A 22916-nucleotide genomic window follows, 5' to 3' on the forward strand; every position below is an offset into this window, starting at 1 on the left:
TGAGGAGTAAGGCTGGCAGCTTGGTCAAGAGAAAGTAAAAGTCTGGCCACTGTACCTGGGAATATCCTCCTGTGGTTGGGAAACCTTGTCCTCATGGGACAAGGTTTGGAGAGACCAGTTCCCTGCTATGCAGGCCTTGCCAAAGGGCTACTCACAGCATACCAGCTCGTCATGAGCGACGGCTGAGAGAGGGGCCAGAGGGGTTTTGTAATCTAATCTCAGGAATAACTTCACTCCTTTTTGTCACATCTGCTTGATGAATCATGAGAACCAGGCCAAAGTCAGGGGTGTGTGCCTTGGGAAGCCAGTTTAGAGGCTGCCCGCCACAAGCTGGGTGACCTCCTCTCAACACACGATTTCAGCCTGTGGCCATTCTGTAAGGAAGGAGCCAGGAAACATGCTGGCCTAATTATCCCAAAATCAAATCCAGAGAGCTCAGTGCATGATGGTGACAAGCGAAGGGTGAATCTTAGGAGAAAAATGGAAAATATCAAGAGCAATTTGTACCTTGACCACATATTCCCAATTAAAAGAAAGAGAGAGAGAGAGAGAAAATGTAGGACAATAATTGAATGGAAAATGAGAACTCCATGAGTATGTCCATGTAAGTCTCCTGCTAATAGTCTTAAAATTAAAGTTTTCTTAGTATTAGAATTTAGAAATTGTGAAAAAATGAACAATTCAAGGAAAAATGGGTCAAAGACATGAATAAACTTCACAAATATAAATAATTGACAGACATAAAAATGTATAACATTATTAGAAAACCAAGCAATGCAGATTTTAAAAAAAGTTTGGTCTCATTTTCACCTTCCAGGCTGACAAAGTTTAAATGTTTTCTAAAATCTAATTTTGTAACAGTATGGAAAACCCTCATAAACTGAGAGGGAATAGTGAGCTCCAAAACATTTTAGAAAGCAATTTGACAATGTATACTATAGTGAAAATGTAAATACCCATTGGCTTAGCATGCTGACTGGCCTAGAAATTTGCCTTCAGAAAATCAGTGGATATGTGTACAAAGTTAGTTTTATATGAAGATTCAAAACTTTCTATAAAGTTTTGAAGTTTTAGATGTCTAGTCCCTCCCCCACCCCTCAGCACCTTGAAGCTTCCAGGCACAGATCCCTGGTCCTGAATTGGGAAGGAACAGAGTAACACTCCTGCACATGCTAGTAGTATGTGTGTCTGGCCCCATCTGTCTGGGGATGACCTGAGGGACTCACCTTCCCAGAACTTGCCGTGCATATAGAAGGGGTTCACTCCAGAGCTCCCCTACAGAAGGCAGAGGAGAGCAGTCAAGTTGTGTTGCTAGGACAAGGGTTTGTTGGCTGTCAGACATGGTACACTGCCCGGGACCAAGAGAAAACTGTTTCCTAGGGAGGAGGGGACATGTGTATATTGGAAACGGGAATTTCCAAGGCTACCTGTGCATGCACAGAACAAGAGGACGGCACAGAAGGGGTCAGGGAGATCCCTGTGGTCTCACCTGGAGTTACTCTCTATATTTATTGTCTGGATAAGCCCTGAAGGAGAGCACTCACCCAGTTTAATTAGCAAAGACTGGGGAAGTGTTTTATTTTCTTCTCCTCCTCCTCCTTTTTGTGTTAGCTCCTGGCATTCGAGGGAAATGCTGCCATAATGCTAACTGGATACAAGCTTAAGGAACAAATGCCTCAGAGTCTAAATTCTAGCGATAGTACATTAAAATAGCAAGATATCCAGGTTTCATCAAGAGGTCGTGTAGACCCTGACCCATTTTTCATACCCACCCCTCTCTGCTGACCACTTTGTGAAGCAGCTTTCTCCTTGACTAGGTTGCCAAAGTTTCCATTTCTCTTTGCTCTGAACTCCTAAACCCCATTTACACACCCCATAGATAAGTTCTTGTGTTTAACAGCTGTAGTCAGACCAGGCTTAATTGGCTTTAGCTGCCACAATATGCAAAGCCTTAAGCAAAATTGCTCCTCAATCTGAGAACATCCCGAATCCATTAGCAAGCCACAGGGCCACATGAAATCAATACCCCGAGCTCCAAGAATCTATGAAAAGCCATTTCCCCAGTATAGCATGGTTATATTCACTTGTAAGGTCCCTAATCATAATCCTACTTCTTTTATTTGAACTCAAAATTTTCAACTGACACATTAAGTTATTTTTCAGATCTTAAAGCCTCCTGATTATTCCTAAACTGGTTAAGCACAGAAACTCAGGAAAACCAGTACCTCCAAGAACAACCAGGAACTCATGAATACCTTCAGCTTCAAGTAAAACAATTCCAGTCCTGTGCCCTAATATCAGCACGAAGAAGTTAAAGCAACCATTGCCCAGATATCTCTCAATATAGTTACTGAATCTATCTCAATGCTTTCTAACTTTCTGATATATTGGAATATAGCCAGAAGCAAATATCTGTAACTGTTATAACTCCTTGAACTGTAACCCGGATGCCTTGTTTCTTTAATGCTTCTATGTTTTGAAACTATATTATCATTACCCTGTAGCTGGACAATAACAAGACAACTTACAACTGGCCCCACTTGTACCTCCTTATCTTGTTTCATAACCTTGAAGTCTGGTGCCTTGCACATAGGCCCCCTGAAGTCCAGCACTCCTGCACGTAGCCCTCTTAATGATTATTAATGAAGTAACATGAGTCAGCGTAGAACTGGCCACCTTCTTCATCACCCTAAGCCTGCCTGTCTTTACTTGAACTATAAAACACTGAACATTTCTCCAGTTCAGATTTATGGCCCATAGGCCTTCTGATACCCTTGCTTTGCACTTAGCAATAAACATTTAGGAAAGTTTCTCAACTCCCGGTGTCTGCTGATTGACTCTGCACATTGAGTGAGGACTCACGTTTGAGCCGTAACATTTACAAAACACTCAGAAAACCAGAAAGCAGTGGCACAGGCATAGGAGGAGATTTGGAGAGGAAAAAGTAAGAGTAGCAACATGGGTAAATATAAACACCAGCACTATTGTATTTCTGGCTTGTAATATCACTTTTTACTTCCTACTTGATCTTGAAGTTAAATTCTAAAACAGAATGAGGGCAGTGCAAGGGTGACTCAGTGGCAGAATTCTTGCCTGCCACACTGGAGATGTGGGTTCAATTCCCGGAGCCTGCCCATGCAAAAAATATATATATATACATACATATATATATATATATATATATATATATATATACAATGAGAAAGCAGTGGTTTTAGATTCATAATGTGTAAGCATGTCGTTTGTGACAAGAACTATGTAAAGGTGGGGTGTGTAAAGGGTACAGGAACATAGTTTGTATATCCTAATGAAGTTAGATTTGTATCAAAGCAAATGGCATTGTTTCAGACTTATGATGTTAAATGTAAGCACCATAGTAACTACTGAGACAATATCAGAGAGTATGCACACTCATAGAGACAGAAATTAAGAATACCATTGTCAGGGATTGGGGTCATGAAAAATGAGGAGTTAATGCAAACTGGGTATAGAGTTTCTGTTTGGGAAAGTGGGAAAGCTTTAATACAAGAGTGGTAAGGATACTGCAAAATTGTGAATGTGATTAATCCTATGGATTGGGGGTAGTTGAGATGGGGACAGTTATACTGAATATATGTTCCAATAAAAAAAAGAAGAAAAAAAACAAGCGGCTAAAGGGACAATGATGATTAAAGGCAGTAATACATGATCCTGATTAGGATCTAACAAGGGCAGAGAGATGGCTTTAAAGGATATTATTGGGACACATGGAAAAATTGGAATATAAATATGAGCTTTATGTCAATGCTAAGTTTCTTGAACTTGTTAACTGCACTTAAGGTGGACACATAAGTGAATATCCTTGTTCCTAGAAAATGTGCATGGCAATACCAGGAGTGTTCAAGGAGCACTTTCAAAGGTGAAAGTGAATATTCACAAGACGTATAATTTGTTAACGCAAATTTGGTTTCAGGAAAAGTGCTGCTCACTCAGTAAATTTATATTAGGACAGAGGACTTAAAAACAGCCATTCCTTGGTGAGAGATTTTGTTCTACTCCTTACTCTGATTTTAGTTTTCTCTCATTAAGTGTTTTATAACTATGGTTTGGCTTTTCTTAAATTCAGCTGACTTTGTTATCCCTTTTACCATTAATTTCAAACTTCTCTTCCCTTTCTAAGGTTTCTATTGGACGCCATTCACTTATCTCTTCTCCCTTCTGTCAACTGGGAAATAACAAACTAAGCTGCAGGGCAACCAAGCCATTTATTTGGGGTATTAGAATTGTGATTCGGGGAATGCAATTTCATGTAGCAACCCAAATCATGAACCATCTTGGTATCTCCAGGCACGCTTTTTAAAAGAAAAGAAGTTTAAATAAGTTGTTTGTCGTTGTTGCATATATGGGGTATGACAACTGTCCTTCGGGTTAATAGTGTACTGAGTTCTTTATCTTGTGGTTTGTGTATGGTGTCCGGAGATCCCTGGGGATTTCAGGAACAGTGTTGTTTGAGGTATTGCGTATGCTGGCAGTTTGTGAGAGCTGACTGAGCTCTGCCTAAGAGTAACCTCCAGCGTGAACTACCCATCCATGTTAAATCTCGTAACTGTGGTTATGCAATTTTGCTTTATTTATTTTGACCTTCCCCCCTTCCCATCCTTTATTCTGGCCCTCCTTCCCTCATTGTTTTCACCTGATTGTCTTCCCCTGGCAACTTTCCTTGGCTCTCTTCATTCGGAATCATTCTTCTCAGTGGAGATGGGAGGGGGGCATTTAAAATCTCCAAACGGATATGAACTTTTATATTTATCATGAGAGGTTCTGGGTGTTTGATTTGAACATGTGTTTAAACAAAGTGGAGGAGACCGATGGAGAAGTCTCTGGGCCTCTGTTACATCTGACACTTTCCCTGAAGGAGCTCCGGCTTTGCTGCCACCAGACACCGCACCACGTGGGCATGAGAGAATCTGATTCTTATTTCTTTTATGAAAATGAAATGGAGATTCCAGAAAATCAAGAGATGGGGACCAAAAGAATTTTCCTCCTGTGCTTTTTTGCCTATCAAATGCAACACCAAACAGTAGTCTAACGTTACATCTAAAGTCCTGAAAATGGACATCCAAACTCTCCTCACCCCAGATACTGTTCTCAGCAGCTGGCAAAAGCTGACCAGAATGGGGAGGCCTGGCCTCACTGCTGAAGGTCCCCAGGCTTCACCAGCCAACTGCTATAGAAATGGAGAGAGGGCTATTCTGACTCGTTTAATTATGTTTCCCTGGGCATAAATTGTGGGCACATGGCGAAATTCAATTATGTTCTCTGCCCAAGACAAAATCCAATTATAGCCTGTGCCCAATGGTGAAACCCATTGCAGATTCCCTTTGCTTCATTTAGGACACAAAGAGACAAGTCTCCCCATAATCGATTTATAGGAGCGCACAAACTGTTTTAGAAAGAAAAGAGAGCCTCAAGTAGGAAATTTGCATTTGTTAGTCACTTTTTTTCTGGGCAGATGTTCAGTCAGCTTTTTGAACCTAGAAGTGCTTAGCAACTTTGCCTGGCCTTATTAGAGGTTAATGGTCATAATTAGAACCCTGTATTGTTCTAAGAAGGCGAAATCAGGACCAAGTCATGCCAGGTGTATCTCAGGTAGCATTTGAGAATTCTTTCAAGGATCCATCATGACAGAGTGACTCTTTTCTTACTGTTTAGTTATAGGAAAGGCATAAAGAACATGTTAGTCTCACCAAAACAACTTTGTGGCACAAAGTATAACCAACGTACTACCAGATGATATTTATCTATCTGTGTCCTCTCTAAGCCCTATGCTACTTATGACTTTTGATCATTTTGTTCCTTACTAACCCTTTAACAAATGTTTGCATTGTGGGCAATAAAAATCTCTGCTGAGAAATTTGCTATAGAAAAAAAATACAAAATTCATGATAAAAATATGGGTCAGCCCACATATAATTACCACCAAGAAGGTACTACTCATTTCAAAATAAATTTCCAGTCTTTGATTCTTGGAATTATACAAGTGGTAATACAGGTTTCTTTCAAATTATTTTACATTACAAATGTTTCTGTGAGTCCCAGTGCATGCTAAGATGAATTTTTCAATGTGTTTTCTTTTAGATAAGAAGAGTCTGGGGAAATATGAATTCCCTACAGGTGAAATATGACAATAAAAATGAGAAATAAAATACAAAGGGCAAGAGAAATTGGGACAAAACTCAACTTTGGCAGCATCACAAATTTGACTTCTATTGGCCATAGTTGTAGAAAAAGATTCTAATTATATATACCACTTCTGCCTTTTATCATCATGCTTAAAGAAGTAATAATAATTTGACATAAATATTAGCAATATTTAATTTAGGCAAACCATCTGTTTAGCAAAATTCACACAATCTAAAGTGAATTTGGTTGATTCTAGATACTATAATAACAATTTGCAGATTTTCCTTCTCATTTTAAAATACATAAAATTAAGATTTGATTTTGAAGGAAAGTATTTCTAAATTTCTAATACATTCTAAGATAGCATTTAAGCTAGACATGAAAGTAGTGTTATGTGAGTCCATTTTTCTTTTTCTTGTTTTGTCTGGTGCTGACTGTTGACTTTCAAGAAGATCACCAGAAGAACTTGTCAGCTGACCAATCCTAGTTTTCTTAAACGTATTTCAATAAGGAAAAATATCGCCTAAACTAAACAGTAATATCTCAGAAGGGCTGGAGCAGAAGCGGGGAGAAGGCTTGGGAATCAGGGGAAGGATATTTTTAGGATTCACAGTCTTTCAAAAGTGTTTTTCTGGGAAACTATTTCAAGTGAGAGATCTGATTAAAATTGGGCACATTTTGTGACAATAATTCTCAACGGATGAACCCAGGGAAGCAGATGTCTTGAAGTAAGCCTGGGTAAGGTAACCATTGTATATTAAGCAGGTTGTCTCTCAGTTGAGTAATCTAGTTTGCTGATAAAAGACCACAGAAAGCTTCCAAATACATACCACCTGTTCCTTAGTTCTTTACCAAGATCTTTTTCTGCAAAAGCTCACTTCCAACGCGAGATCCTACAAAAGGTTCCCAGGAGTCATCTCAGTAGATAGGCACGTCCCTTGCTAGGTTTGACATGAGAGAAAGTTTTAGACTTTTGGCTCTGTGGCCTGTGGTGGTGTTTACCACCTAAAACGTGGCTTAGTGAAGGAGTAGAGTTATCCCATAAAATTGCATAAGTTACTAAAGAAAACCAGGTAAAACCCAGAGGAAATTGTGTAAAACACAGTCAATTTGATACTATATTTAGTGAATTGTAGCTATATTTTGGACTCAAAGTCCAAAGAGTGAGGATGCAAAAACAATAAATATAAACAGGGTTTTTAGAGATATCAAAGCTAGAGGTAACAAAGTGCTTGTTGATAATCCAGAATCTTTACATAGCAGATGGAAGCAAAAACTCCTAAACAATCAGTACATCAAAGAGGAAATCCCAAAGGAAGTTAGAAAATACTTTGAAATGAATTGACATGAAGACATAGCATTCCAAGGTGTTCTGGATGGTGAAAAGAGTGCTTACTGGGAAATTTATAGCTTTAAGTACCTATGTTTAAAAAAGAAGAAAGATCTCAAATCACTAATCTAACCTTCCATCTATAACAAAGGAAAAAGGAGAAAAAAACCCCACAAAACCTAAAGCAAGCACAAAGGATAGAGTGTAAGTAAATAAAATGGAGAGTAAGAAAACAAAAGAGAATTCAAAAATCAAAACTGTTTCTTTGAAAATATCAACAGAATTGACAAGCTTTTTTTTGTTAAGCTAGACTGATAAAACAGAGAGAAGACTGAAATTACTAAACTCAGGAATGAAAGAGGGGAAATATCCCAGAACTTCAGAAATAAAAAGGATTATAATGGAATACTATGAATGACTATATGACAATGAACTAGATAAATTAGACAAAATCGCAAATTCTAGAAATATATAAACTACTTAAGCTGGCTCAAGAAAAAAATTTTAAATGTGGATAGACCTATAACAAAGATTAAATTTGTAACTTTTAACTTCCCACAAAGAAAAGACCAGTCCCAGTTGGCTTCACTACTTAATTCTACCAAATATATAAAGAAGTACTGTCAATTCCTCACAAGAAATAGAGAGGACGAACACTTGCCATTTCATTTTATAAGATCAGTATTATTCCAATATCTAAATCAGGCAAAGATACCTCAAAAGAAAAGAACATTACAGAACAATATCTCTTATTAATATAGGCACAAAAATCCTCAAAACTAATACTTGCAAACAAAATCCAGCAAAGTATAAATATGATTATATTCCAAGGCCAAGTGGGATATCTCCGGTAATACAAGGTTGCTATAATAGCTATAAATAAGTTAATTCTATTTCAATAGAATAAAGAACAAAATCATGTTGCCATCTGAATAGATGAAAAAAAAGCATTAGACAAAATCCAACACCCCTTAATGATAAAAGCACTCAACAAACTAAGAATAGAATGGAACTTTCTCAGACTAATAAAGCACATTTCCAAAAACCCAAAACTACCGTCATACTTAATGATGAAAGACTGGAAGCTTTCCCTCTAAGATCAGGAACAAGACAAGACAAGTCTGCACTCACATCTAATCAACACTGAACTGGAGGTTCTAGCCAGGACAGCTGGACAAAAAAGTGAAATAAAAAGCATTAGATTGGAGAGGAAGAAGTAAAACTGTCTCTATCTACAGGCGATGTGATCTTGTATGTACAAAATTTTATGGAATCCACAAAAATGCTATTAAACATAAACAAGTTTAGCAAGTGTCATGGTCAGGGACATGTGTCAACTTGGCCAAGTTGTGGTACCTGTTTGTCTGGTTGGGCATGTGCTGGCCTGTGTGTTGCAAGGAGGACATTTTATAGAATTAGATCATGATCACATCAGCTGCATCCACAGCTGATTCCATTTGTAATCAGCCAAAGGGGAGTGTCTTCTGCAATGAATGATGCTTAATCTAATCACGGGAAGCCTTTTAAGGAGGATTCGGAAGAGACAGGCTTCATTCCTGCTTGGGCTGGTGAGCCTTTCCTGTGGAGTTCATCTAGACCCTCCATCGGAGTCGTCGGCTTCACAGCCTACCCTGCGGATTTTGGATTCTGCATTCCCGTGGTCATGTGAGACACTTTTATAAATTTTATATCTGCAAGTGTTGCCTGTGAATTCTGTTTCTCTAGAGAACCCTAACTAATACAGCAAGGTTCTAGGGTTCAACAGGATGAATGTCCACTACGTCCCAGTCTTCAGAACCTGTGAATAAGTCACCTTATGCAGATTTACAGATGCTCAATGTCATGAGATGGGAGGTTAGCCTGGATTATCTAGGTAGGCCCAATGTAATCACAAAGGTTCTTATAAGAGGGTTACAAGAGGATCACAGTCAGAGACGATTTATGGGGTGATAGAAGCAGAAGCGAGAGAAAAGAAGATACTATGCTGCTGGCTTTGAAGTTGGAGGAAAGGACAATGAGTCAAGGATTGTAGTCAGTTTCTAGAAGCTGGACAAACGCAAGGCAAGAGATTCTCCCTAGAGACTCCAGAAGGAACACAGCCCTAAAGATCTATTTTAAATTCCTAACCTTCAAAGCTATAAGATAATAAATACATGTTCTTTTAAGACACTAAGTATGTGGTAATTTATTACAGTTGCAATAAGAAACTAATTAACGGTATAAAATCAATACACAAAAATCAATTGCATTTCTATAGACCAATAATAAACGATCTAAGGATGAATTTAAAAAGACAATTCCATTTACAATAGCATAAAACAAAATACTTGGGAAATATTTAACAAAAGAAGTGCAAAATACAGAAAACTACAAGATATTGTTGAAATAATTTAAAGTCCTAAAATAAGTGAAAAGAAATCCTATGCTCCTGGAACAGAGGGCTTATATTGTTTTCATGGTCATAGTTCCCCATTCATCTATATAGTCAATTCAATTATTAAAAACCCAGTTGGCCAGTTTGCAGAAATTGACAAGCTGATCTTAAATTCACACGGAAGTGGGGGGGGTGCAAGGGTAGTTCAGCGGTAGAATTCTTGTCTGCATGGGGGAGACCCGGGTTCGATTCCTGGTCCATACACTTCCCCCAGGACACACAAAAAAAGATCCATCAAATGGTACTACAGTATCAGGATACTCACATAGAAAAATAATGACATGTGACCCTGCCATACAGCATACAAAAAAAAAAAAAAAAAAATCACACGGAAGTTCAAGGGACCCAGATTAGGCCAGATAATCTTGGAAAGGGAAAAACAAAGCTGGAAGACCTATACTTTGCAATTTCAAAACTCACAACAAAGCTACAGTGATCAAGATGGTGTGGTACAGACATAAGGATAAACATATAGATCAATAAAATACACTTGAGCTTCTAGAAATAAACCCTAGCATATAGGGCCAATTGATTTTGGTTTTTTTTTTTAACATGGGCAGGCACTGGGAATCGAACCCGGGTCCTCTGGCATGGCAGGCAAGCGTTATTGCTGCTGAGCCACTGTGGCCCACCCAATTGATTTTGACAAGACTAGCAAGACAGTTCAATGGGGAAAGATTATTCTTTTCAACAAACGGTGGTAGAATACTAGATATCCACACGCAAAATTATTAGACACCTTCCTTAAACTATACATACATTTTAAACCAAAATGGATCATAGACCTAAATAAAAAGATCTAAATGTATAAAACAATTAAATGGATACAGAGGATTAAATCTCTGTAAACCTCTGTCAGACAAAACTTCCTTAGACACAGCACCAAAAGTGCAAATGAGAAAAGACAAAAAAGATAAATTCAACTTTATAAAAATTAAAAACTTTTGTCCTTCAAAGGATACCATGAAGGAAGTAAAAAGACAACCCACAAAATGCGAACACATTTTTGCATATTATTTATCTTCTAAGAGAGGCTAATATAGAATACATAAAGAACACTTACAACTCAACAATATAAAAGAAATAGCTCAATTTAAATTGAGCCACTTATGGGTAGATATTTCTTTAAAGAAGGTGTACAAAAATGGCCAATAAAAACAAGAAAAGACGTGAAACATTATTAGCCACCAGGGAAATGCAAATCAAAATCAAAATGAAGTGGCATTCCTCATCCACTAAGATGGCTGTAATCAAAAAGACACAGTAACAAGTATTGGTGAGAATGTGGGAAAATCAGAACCTCGTACATTGCTGGTGGAAATGTAAAATGGTAAAGTCTCTTTGTAAAGGTTTGGCTGTTTCTCAAAAAGTTAAACAGGATTTCCATATGACCCAGCAATTCCTCTGTGAGGTATTTACTCAAAAGAAATGAAAAACAGTCACGCAAAACTTATACATGGATTATTAATGTACACTATTTTTCATAATAGCCAGGAAATGGAAAAACCCAAAATGCCCATCAACTGATGAATGGATAAATACAATGTGATGTATCCAAATAATGGAATATTATTCAGTTATAAAAAGAAGTACTGATTTAGGCTATAGCATGGGCATCCTTGGAAAACATCCTCTTAAGTGAAAGAAGCCAATCATATGTTCACATATTTATGATTCCATTTTTTATGAAGTGTCTATAACAGGTAATCTATAGGGAGAAAAAACTGATTCCTCATTAATTTGGGGGCTAGGCAGGGTGATGGGAAAACTGGGGAGTGACTGCAAATGGTACCACCTTTCTTTAAATGTGATGAAAATGTTCCAAAGTCTTTGGTAATGGTTGCACAACTCCATGAATATACTAAAAAAACACTGTATACTATATAAATTGGTGAATTGTACAGTATGTGATTTATATCTCAATAAGGCTGAGGGTAAAGAAAATCCCTAAGAAAATAAAGGGAAAAAAAAATTCAGTTTTAGCAAAACAATCTGAGGCTCTAGTCTACGAGATCTTGTTCACACGTTCGTCCAGGTCCAAGTATCTTGGTTCCCAGCTGTCTTCTCTTAAAGACTGTCCACTTTTAAAAGAATCCTGAAACTCGTCATCTTGAAGTCTCCGGTTAGGGCAGCTTTCCAGGAATTCAAAGATCATTTATTGTCTCTTTGACTGAGAGACAGCAAGCTGAGGCGCAACCCATGGGAGGTTCACTGCTGTGCTGTTAACTCTGTGTGATTAGTTCCTTTCCATTGGAGGATTAAAGAGCTTCTTCTCATGTCTCTTTCAGGCCACCAGCACTTCAGGCTTAACCTCATACAAGGGGTTTTAGGAAGATGATAAAGAAAGACTGTCCATACTGCTGGATGGCAAGATTGGGTATACGGTATGTTTCCTTTCTGTATGTAGGTGTTTTTACTTGCAATAGGATAGAGTCTAGAATTAGAGGTGATTTCTTATCTGTGACTGTAGGCTGGTCTGTCATGAACACATAAGGGAAGAATCAGTGAGCCACAAGAGACCCTGATATCATTGCCATTAAAGCAAAGGCAATCCCTCAGGTGATGGAATTTTGAAGGTTTCTGAGAGCTTTCTTCATTTCAATTTATAAATTCCATTTTTTTTCTATATTTCCTGAATATTGAAGATGGTATGGACAGGGATATTTCAGGGTAAGTGCTAAGATTTTTATGACGCTCTTTAATGACAACCCCAGTAAAAAGAGTTGAGACACAAAATCAAGTGATATTTTTTTATGCTGTCAGAATCATAAATCTCCAGCAAGGAAAAACTTCAGCTCATCCCTGAGAATCAGTGAACAATGACTAGAACATATTTAAATCTATTGCAGTGGATAGTTTTCATTTTGGGTGAGGTTTTTGTCCATGTACCACCTTCACAGGGTTGCTGGCATTATCTCGGTGATGCAGAAGACTGCAATTTTAGTAAATCTTCACTGACAGAGCTGATTAAATACATCAAGCAATTTGTCCATTCAGTGGTGGTTAATTTCACATAAACATTTCTTTTAAGGTTCCACTTGAGGTTCTCTGTTACTACTGAGCTGTTGTCCTGAAAAGTACCTAAATTTAACCTTCTGTTATTTGCAACCAGATTTTTCTCCCAGCACTCTCTGGTTCTGGAGTCAATGGCTGACATTCAATAGTAACATTTTTGGATCTCCACCAGGTATTTGGCCTTTGGGGTGTTGGGGGGCCAGGAGCTTGTTGAAAGCTACTATCAGGCATCATGATACACCAATTTCTTTAACCTTCATGCTATCTCTTTTTTGCATAGGTTTCTATCTTTAAAATTGCCACCTCTCAGAAACATTCCTAAATTGTTAATTAGAAACAGTTCCTTAACTACATTAAAGGGAAAGCTGAATTTCCCATTCCCTTATAGAAATCAGTATAGAACTGTGATAGCAAGTACCAGATTCCTGAATTCCTGCCTGAACCAAATGGAATGTTACAGCTACACGTTCCCAAATGAACTCTGGCATAGGTTAATAGTGTAAGAGGATATCTGAACCTAGTTCAGAGATACGACTAGAATAGAAAATGGGTCTGGCACCCTTTTCTCCTGGAAGTCCTCTGAGACCCAGGAAGAGACTTCTGGGTGATGAGAACCAGTCCTGCGGGAATTGTAACTATCATAGAATTTTCTGAGTTTGTGATTATGGAACCCATCCATATTCTAGATTTGCAGATCTCTCAGGGAGAAAACTTGAATGAGGCCCAATACTGGAACCTATACATACGCCAAAGCTTCTGATGGACTCAAGAATGCTGTGAAGGAAGCCAAACTGCAGAGCACAAGAGGATACCACACCTGAGTCAGTCCAGCAGGGTGGGTCCAACAGGAACGCATTGTGGCTCTTGAAAGCAAAGGACCTGTGTATATGTCCTGGTTTGAAAGGATTGTGTACCCTAGAAAAGTCACAATTTTTTTGTTTTTCGTTTCTACATGGGCAGGCTCCAGGAATCGAACCCAGGTCTCCGGCATGGCAGGTGAGAATTCTGCCACTGAGCCACCATCACACTGCCCAAAACCCATGTTTTAATCCTGATGCACCTGGTGGAGGCAGCAGTTGCTTTTAATCCCTATTCAGTACTGTAGGTTGGAAACTTGATCAGAGTATCTCCACAGAGGTGTGACACACCCAGTTGTGGGTATTAACCTTTGATTAGATGGAGATGTGACTCCACCCATTCCAGGTGGGTCTTGATTAGTTTACGGGAATCCTTTAAAAGAGGAAACATTTTGGAGATTTCTGAGAGCCACAAGAGCCATGAGAGCCCACACAGCCAGAAGCCTTTGGAGATGAAGAAGGAAGACACCCCTGGGGGGCAGCTTCATGAAACAAGAAGTCTGGAGAGAAATCTAGCAGATATTGCTATGTTTGCCATGTGCCTTTCCAGTTGAAAGGGAAACCCTGAATATCATTGGCCTTCTTGAACCAAGATATCTTTCTCTGGGTGCCTTAGATTGGACATTTCTATATTCTTGCTTTAATTTGGACATTTTCATGGTCTTAGAACATATAAATTTGCAACTTAATAAGTTCCCCTTTTTAAAAGCTGTTCTATTCTGGTATATCACATTCCAGAGCTAGCAAACAAAAATAGCATGGTAGGAGACTGAGCCTGGCCATGTTGAGGTCAGGACCTCCCCACCCTGTTTGCCCACCCCTCAAAATGCTTAAGAACTCTGCAAAACAGAATGGCATGGTAAAATGATAGGAGTGTGTCAATGGGACCCCAAAATTCTGTTCCATGAAGCCCCTTTCAAGAACAGACATTGTGAACCAGTTGGCAGGAGAGAAAGAGGAGCAACAGAAGGAAGTGATGGCAAAGAGGGCTGTAGAAGACAGATGGTGATCCAGTGACAGCTTGAGATTCACTGTCCAAACAAGGAAAGAATATATTAACCCCATGGGCAGTAGAGGATCAGAGTTGATGGAAGGAATAGAAAAGCTACAGATTCTCTGGAGCTGCTCCAGTTGCATGAGAACATCTACTCTCCAGCTTCTTCTGAAGGGAATAGTAGAGTTGGGATGCTGGAAAAGACTGGATTGCCAGAAAATCCATCAAACATGGTGCTCAGATATTGAGATTTGGGGTATCTGTAACGTATTGGTACTCAAAAGTGAATGGGGATCTGTGAATTCATAAGCTTGTGGATGTGCTTATTCCTGAGAGTTGTCTTCAGACAGCCCACAGGGTTGGGTCTTCATGACAATAAACAAGCTGAGGGTCAACAACTCAGAATGGTCTCTGCCTCCTTTATGATGTTCATATTTTTTTCTAATAATATCCTGTAACAAATTACCTGATATATGTGGGTCTGGCTGTCAGTTTGATGTGTCTACTTGGCGAGGCTATGTCCCCGTTATTTAGTCATCTACTCATCTAGGCATTGCTGTGAGGAAAATCTGTGATATGATTAAAACTCATCATCAATCGACTTTAGGAAAGATAGATATAGTTGTAGCGGGCCCAATTCAATCAGTTAAAAGGGCTTTCGTTATAGAGAACTGAGTTTCCCTGACGAAATTCCACCTTTAGACCATAGCGTCGGCTCCTGCCTGAGTTCCGGGCAACCCCTCCTGAACTTGTCCTACCGGTGTTGGACCTGCCTAGCTGACTCCCACAATCTCATAAGCCAATTCCTTTCAATAAATCGCTTACTGTATATGTCCAACAAGTTTTGTTTTGTGACCGAACCCTGACTAACACAGTGGGGTAAATATAAATACATTCTTTACGTTGGACTTACAGCACTTAGTCAAAGAACTTTATATTCATGGGTCACAGAGAGCTTGAATAGGAAGCCTGGTCTGGGCTGTGTATTTCTCTCCCAGAATGATAAGTTACCATTCAGCTCCCACAGTCTCCAGGGGAAAAACATCACTTTAACTGGAAAAGGGAGCAATTCCATCAGGGGCATAGTGTATTTTCTCAAAAGGATTTGATTATTAGTCTCAAGACATTGATTTTATTAGACCTTTAAATAATTGAAAACAACTATTTTTTTAAAAATCAGTATATTACCCTGAAATACATGGGTCATATTTTCAATCTTGGTAAAGCCCTTGGATGTCCCCAGCACTATTTGTTGTTAGTTATGTCAATTTAACACTGAATTCCCCCAACATTATCCCCCACTGAGGGCATGCTCTCTGCCCAGAGACAATCTTGGTGAGTCAGAACAATGTAATGGAAAAGGACCATGGCTCTGGCCTCAAAATGCCTGTGTTTAAATCCCAGTTCCTTCACGGACTCCTTCTCTGTTTTGCTTAGCCTCACAGGATTGTCAGGAAGAGTAAACAAAATAATATCTTAAGTGCCTCATATACAGTAAACACTGAATAAATGTTAGCATAGTGGTGTCAGAGAAGAAGGAGGAGGAGGAGAAAATCACATCTCAGTGAGACTCTCTTCAAATGGTTGTTACAGCCTGATGGAGGGTAGGAGGTCAGGGTAATGTTTTGGCAGAAAGATTCTAGGTCATTACTGACAGGCCTTCTCAGAGGTGGCATTAGGTATGAGAGTGTTTGACACTCACTAGTAGATGCTGTCCTACTCTCTAGTCTACATTCCCATCACCAAGCAAAGATTCAGATGCCCTCGGGGATAATCCATCCATGGTACACAGCATCCTTGCGCTGTCTGCAACAGCAAATATTCCATATATTTCATTTCAATTCATTTTTGTGTGTAGCATTTGGGGCTACAGACAAGGGGAAGAATAGCTCAGAAATATGCAGATGAATTTAATTGTGTCTGCAACAGCCTTTGAATTTCTGAAACAGTGTTCTATCCTCCACATTCAATCAGAACAACTATAATTAAAACATGGACTTAGTGCTGTATCCGCAAATGGTGGTGTATTAGGTGTACTTCATCCCCCCATCCTAACCAAGGCACCCTTAGGAATTCCGACTCTCGTAGGGCCAGGGCACACATTTCTCGACCTCTGTTTTCTCTTCTGAAAAATAAGAGATCGTTTCAACAGTTCCCTTGAGCCTTAAAACCTGTGATTTAATGGAATACCTTGTGAGGCTGATGGCACAAATTGGACACAATCTGTGACAGTAAAACTGATACAAGATAAACAACTCCCACAGAAACTGAAACTGCCTCTGAGGCCCCATTACTGATGTAGCCAAGGAAAGGAAGCAGACACAATCACAAACTGCTTTTTTTTGTGACTTTACGCCTGTTCCCTGTATAGACAGATGTGTCTGCATAGATTGTGGCTGTAAACTAATTTCTAACAGCATTATTTTTAAAATGTAATGAGGTGATATCCAGGAGTGCTCTTTAAGCTATAGTTCTTATGAAGAAAAAGGTGTATATGGCTGCCGTCTGTATTCAAAGATGGCATCGCTCATTCCTGACAATTCTATAAAACAATAAAGATGAAACCCAAGGACAGTAATGCCTCTCTTTTGTGTGCCATTGAGCGTCTGCAAAATCTGTATTGACAATATGCACCAGGAGCAAAGGAAGTCACTGAAGCTGAAAAGAACTTAATTAGCATCATTCTATTATCTCAAAACCTCTGAATAAGTAAGCTCCTATGTGATCTCGACTGATTTGCAAATCATGTTGCTGTTCTTGGGCTTTTAATTATGGCATCACTTAAAGTAAAAAAGAAAAGAAAAAACATATTATATTACTACCAACAGCAAATCTCTAACAAGGAGCCAGCGCTGAATGGCCACGGTGTTTGCGTGAGCCACGGGCAGGCAGCAGGACTGGCCGGCCATGGGGCCCCAGGCAGTGCTTTCCAGCACTTAACACCACCTTCGTGCCCAGAGAGGAAATGACCCAGCAGCTGGCCAGACCATGCTTTCTCAACGCCTTCCCATTCAATTCTACCACCTTAGTTTCTTACCACCAGTGGAGGGTCCTGAATTCTCTCTTCCAAAAAGTCCTTTCCTTAATTTATTTTTCAATAAAAGTGTCTTCCAAATCTTATCAAACTAAGCTGTCACGTGTACTGTTGGGTATTATTTTGGGTACAACCAATGCAAATATTTTCTGGAATATAAGCATATCACTGATTATTAAAACATCAGCAGTTCTATAGAGCATTGTGCCATTTTTCCTATCCTACTGCTACATTATTGATAAAATTTATTAAATGATGCCCAAGCCCAGATGTACTACCAAAATAAAACTCATTTCAGCTGATAGGAGAAATTATGGATTTATAAACAGGTTAAGGAAATGGCTAATCACCTTTAAAGAAATCTTTTCACTTCAGAGTAGGATTTGCAAGACTGAAGAACAAATCCATAGAACAAAGAAAGACAGGTGTTCCCAAACTCACACAGTTTATTCAAGTGTATACGCATGGCCTCTAGGAAATAACTGCCCCAGAAAAACTAAGAGACCAATTTCTTATTCCTCCCTGTGCCAGTCTGAAGTTATGTACCCAGCAAAGCCATGTCCTTTAATCCTCATACAGTATTGCTGGGTGGGAGCCTTTTAATTGTTTCCATGGAGATGTGACCCACCCAATTGTGGATGGTAACTTTTGATTAGATGGTTTCCATGGAGATGTGTCTCCACCCATTCAAGGTGGGGTTGCTTACTGGAGCTCTTTAGGAGGGAACCATTTTGGAAAAAGCTTTGGAGCCACCAGAACCAACAGAGCCCAGCCAGACACCTTTGGAGCAAAAGGAAAACGCCCCCAGGAAAGCCTGGTGCAGTGAGGAGAGAAAGCTAGCAGACGTCACCATGAGCCTTTCTAGCTGAGAGAGAAACCCTGAACACCAACAGCCTTCTTGAACCAAGGTGTCTTTTCCTGGATGCCTTAATTTGGGCATTTTATAGCCTTGCCTTAATTTGGACATTTTCATGGCCTTGGAACTGTAAATTTGCCACGTAATAAATTCCCCTTTTTAAAAGCCGTTCCAGTTCTGGTATATCGCATGTCAGCAACTTACTAGCTCAAACACTCCCCACCCCATGCATTCGTGTAGGATTTCTCTCTATTCTCTGCTTCTCAGCTTCAACTTTCGCTCTTTCCTGGGACCTGCATCTCCTTTCCTCACACTGTCTTCCTACTTTCTTTTTCCCTAAGCCGATTTAGAAAGTTTCAACGACCGCAACAATGGCAGAACAGTAAGACAGAGTGGAGAAGGGAAGGTGACGCCTCCTTCCCGCCACTCTCTAGCCCCACCGCCACCCTCCCAAGCCATGCCTGATCATATAAGCAGCACAGTCGCCCACTCCCATTCAGCCCGCAACTCCGTTCTGGACTCCCATTAAGAATATATCTCATTGACTCACTAAATCAGGTTTTTCCTCTGAAATCAAGATGGCTATTATTTCAGATATTGCGTATAGGCAAGTTTCAACTTGTACAAATGAGGTATCATCCAAATGCAGCATTTTAAGACTTTTCTTGCATTGAAATCACATAATATGGAATGATTTTATTTCAAGCCAGCATCGAAATGTAGGGCAATTTTAATTTCAATTATTCTACTCCACATTCTCCTTATACTTTGAAACATCAAAACATTTTGGCAGGACAATGAGTTATATTTTAATTTATGTTCTAACAGATCTGCCAACGTCCATATGTGTGTGTTCACTTTTCACACAAGGTCCAAAGGGAAAAAAAAAAGGAAAGGAAAGAAAGAAAAAAAGAAAAGACTCACTTTCCTATTATAGCTAACATAAAAATCTTTGCCAAAGAGGAAAAATCAAAAGACCCTTGCATTTGCTCCCAGGTCGAGCAGAAAGAAATGCTAAACTCTGGCTCTCTTAAAAAGTATTAAGTGGGCGGGCCACAGTGGCTCAGCAGGTAAGAGTGCTTGCCTGCCATGCCCGAGGACCCAGGTTCGTTTCCTGGTGCCTGCCCATGTAAAAAAAAAAAAAAGTATTAAGTGAGGGTGCATGGGTGGTTCAGTGGCAGAATCCTCATCTTCCATGTGGGAGACCTGGGTTCAATTCCTGGACTATGCACCCCCTCCGCCCCCAAAAAAAGTGTTAAGTGAGACCTGGCTCTGCTAAGGCTGTGAAGGCTTTTGTCCATAACAAGTCCACACCCCACCAAAATGTGTTGCTGTCTCAGGCTCTAAGGAAAACATGGAGTAGAATATTTGAAGTTGAAGTTGGCCTGCATTGGGGTGCTAGGTTGAAAATAAAATGACTCCACATATATGCCTGATCTTCCTTCAAGACAGTGTGCTCACTGTCGTTATTTGGTCTGGAATGATGGTTTTGACCCCAATCCACAGGGCAAAAGCCCTCTGATGAGGGAGACAGCAATGCACGTGGCCCCAGAAAATTTCACTTAGAAGAAGACAGTGGACACATCTTGCTGATTTTCTATCTTGAGCTGTGTAAAAGAAAAGTCCCACTGAATAAAATAAATATTGCCAATATGTATATGTCCTATGAAAATATTTCCACAAATGTCTATCACTGTAAAAAATGCCTTGCTTAGAGTGATGTTCAATGCAATTCCAATGCATCTGTCGAGATTTCTACTCTTCACACACAGAAAATATACAAATGTAACTTCTTTGTTCTAGCATCCTTTTAATTACCCACTTTTTTAAAAAAAAAAGGAAAAGCACCACACACGCTTTTCAGTCTTATGGATTTAGATTTTTTTTATTTTTCCCATTTCAGGTTGGGTATGGTGGCATCTTTAAATAATACTGGGCATTTTCAAAATTGCCAGCTTCACTTTTCACAGATTTGTTTTTGAAATGTATAAAAAGATGTCAATGACATCATTTTTCTTAATAGAATGTTAACCCACTCAGAAGAATGAGTGTTTGTGGCTCATTTTTCTCTAAAATTCTCATGCCTCCCACTATTTAAGTTAGCAGTCCTCTCAAAGTTTTAGTTTTCCTTACTTTTCTCCTCATCTTTATCTTCCTCTACTCACCCCCCAAAAGAAAACTGCAAAAAACTCATGAAGCAATCCTTATCAGAGTGATTTATGATGATTAAATATTGCTTCCAACTTATTTTTGTTTTGTATTCTTTCAACTATTAAAACCAATGTAGATGCACATAGCATCGGAGCTGTGTGTGTACGCGCAAGCACGCGCATGCCCACGTTTGTGTATATGTGTGTTTGGTCTGAAAATTCTAATTATGTCTGCATTGAGCAAAATTTATTATTCCCCAAGGGATTTTTAAACACACTTCAGACCACTGATTAACTTCTCCGCATTGAAACCCTAAACCTTAATCTGGTTAATTCCATAGACTCGATTCTCAAGTTATTATTTCACTGGTTCCTAAGTATTTGAGCCATTGCTACACTGCTGGAGGGACCTTTTATCAATTTCAAACTAAATCTGGTCACACCTTCCATCAAATCTCAGATGCACTAAACTCACAGCCACGCTGAACTAGTCATTGGAAAAGCCCAGGCTCAATGGCTGGCTGGAGCCCCGCATGCATGTGCTTTGGTGAGTGACAGCTTCTTTCTTCCTTAAGTTTCCAGTTTCTTCACAATGCCATGCCTGCCTCGCAATTCACTAAAAGAAACGCAATAAAATAATGTCATAAAAATGCTCTATGGCTCATTAATCAACTCTCTTCTGACATTTTTTTCCTTTCCCCTACCAATGACAGTATTGTTCTCTTCAGTTAAATTTTTTTTTCCTATAAGCATAGGGTAAATTTAAATAGCAGAAACTTCTGGGAGACAGTGTGGAAAATATCTGGAAGTCATGCTACCTAGGTCAGATTTCAAATCTCACCTTTACTCATTAGCTAAATAATCCAGCTTCAATTCCTTTATTTTTCTAAACCTCCATTGTCATAGAAATGAAACGAAGATAAGGATTGAATTGGATTGAGACTACAGGCTTAAAAATTGTTAATTCTTCCCTTCAGGTGGCCTCCTATCATTTTTTTTCTCTCTCTTTTTTTTTTTTTTTTGTCCTTTTCCTTCTTCTAGTGATCTTCTCTCTACCCATTAAAAAAAAAAAAGTACACTGGTCTCTTAAATTCTGCTGCTTTAGCGTTTTTCATAGTGTTTTGGAAATTTTGTTTTTTGAATTTCTAAGAGTAAAGGTTATCTTTAGATGGGAGCAACAATTCCCACAGACTTCGATATCTGAGTATACTTATTAAAAGGTATGGACACATAATGCTTGTGAGCGAATGTGATGTTATCCCATACATAAAAGTAAAACATGCCAAAGAATAAAAGGTATAGATTTCTGAAATGTAGTTCCTTTTATCCTATTTTCATGTTCTGGAAATTTCACAAGAAGGAATTTAAGAATTTAGCCAGAAGCCTAGAAACTTACTGTGTCTGCTCTTGCAACTTCTGCTGACTTCTATCTTTCCCTTGTGACTCCTCTGACTTCTGGCATCCAGTTTCTTCTCTTTCTAAGGCCTCCAGTGATACGGATTAAAACCCACCAAGTTAGCTTACAGAAAAAGTCCCCAAAGAAGCTGAGAGGCATGGAGACACACAGAAACTAAGAGAGGAATCCACTGAAGCCAGAAGCTGGAAGCAACAACCTGGGAGAGAAAGGTCGACAGACATCACCATGTGCCTTGTTTCTAACAGAAGAGTCTTCAGAGAAACTTATCGCCCTGTCGATACCTAAATTAGGACATTTTCACTGCTTCAGAATTGTAAACCCATAAGCTAATAAATCCCCATTGGTAAAAGCCAGTCCATTTTGGGTATATTGTATTTCATCACTTTTAGCAAATCAAAACAGTCAGTTTGGCTCGGGTTTGAAGGAGAAAGGAACTAAAATTTATTAAACAGATCTCTCACAGACATTATGACATCTTTCCGAAACAATATACTTATAAAGTAGATATTGCACTAGCCACTGAACTAATGAAGAGAATAATATTTAGAGAACTTACATTTTACCCAAATCACACAATTAGTAATTGGCCTTTGAAACCAGACTTTGTGACTTAAAAGTCAATGCTTTCTCCACAGGAAAAGATAGACGACACTAAAGAGTAGTTTTT

General features: G+C 39.1%; 1 long non-coding RNA gene across 2 annotated transcripts in view; it reads left to right on the forward strand.

Annotated features, from left to right (window-relative positions):
• The window catches only part of LOC143679595 (uncharacterized), a 46700-nt gene extending 24205 nt beyond the window's left edge, over positions 1–22495 (forward strand). For both annotated transcript variants that reach the window (XR_013173865.1, XR_013173864.1), the window contains exons 2-3: positions 12215–12310; positions 22316–22495. This is a non-coding gene — a long non-coding RNA (uncharacterized LOC143679595). The remainder of the gene's footprint in view (positions 1–12214; positions 12311–22315) is intronic.
• The last annotated feature ends 421 nt before the right edge of the window (positions 22496–22916 follow it).

This window comes from Tamandua tetradactyla, chromosome 4 (genome assembly GCF_023851605.1).
Source record: "Tamandua tetradactyla isolate mTamTet1 chromosome 4, mTamTet1.pri, whole genome shotgun sequence".
NCBI classification, from domain to species: domain Eukaryota; kingdom Metazoa; phylum Chordata; class Mammalia; order Pilosa; family Myrmecophagidae; genus Tamandua; species Tamandua tetradactyla.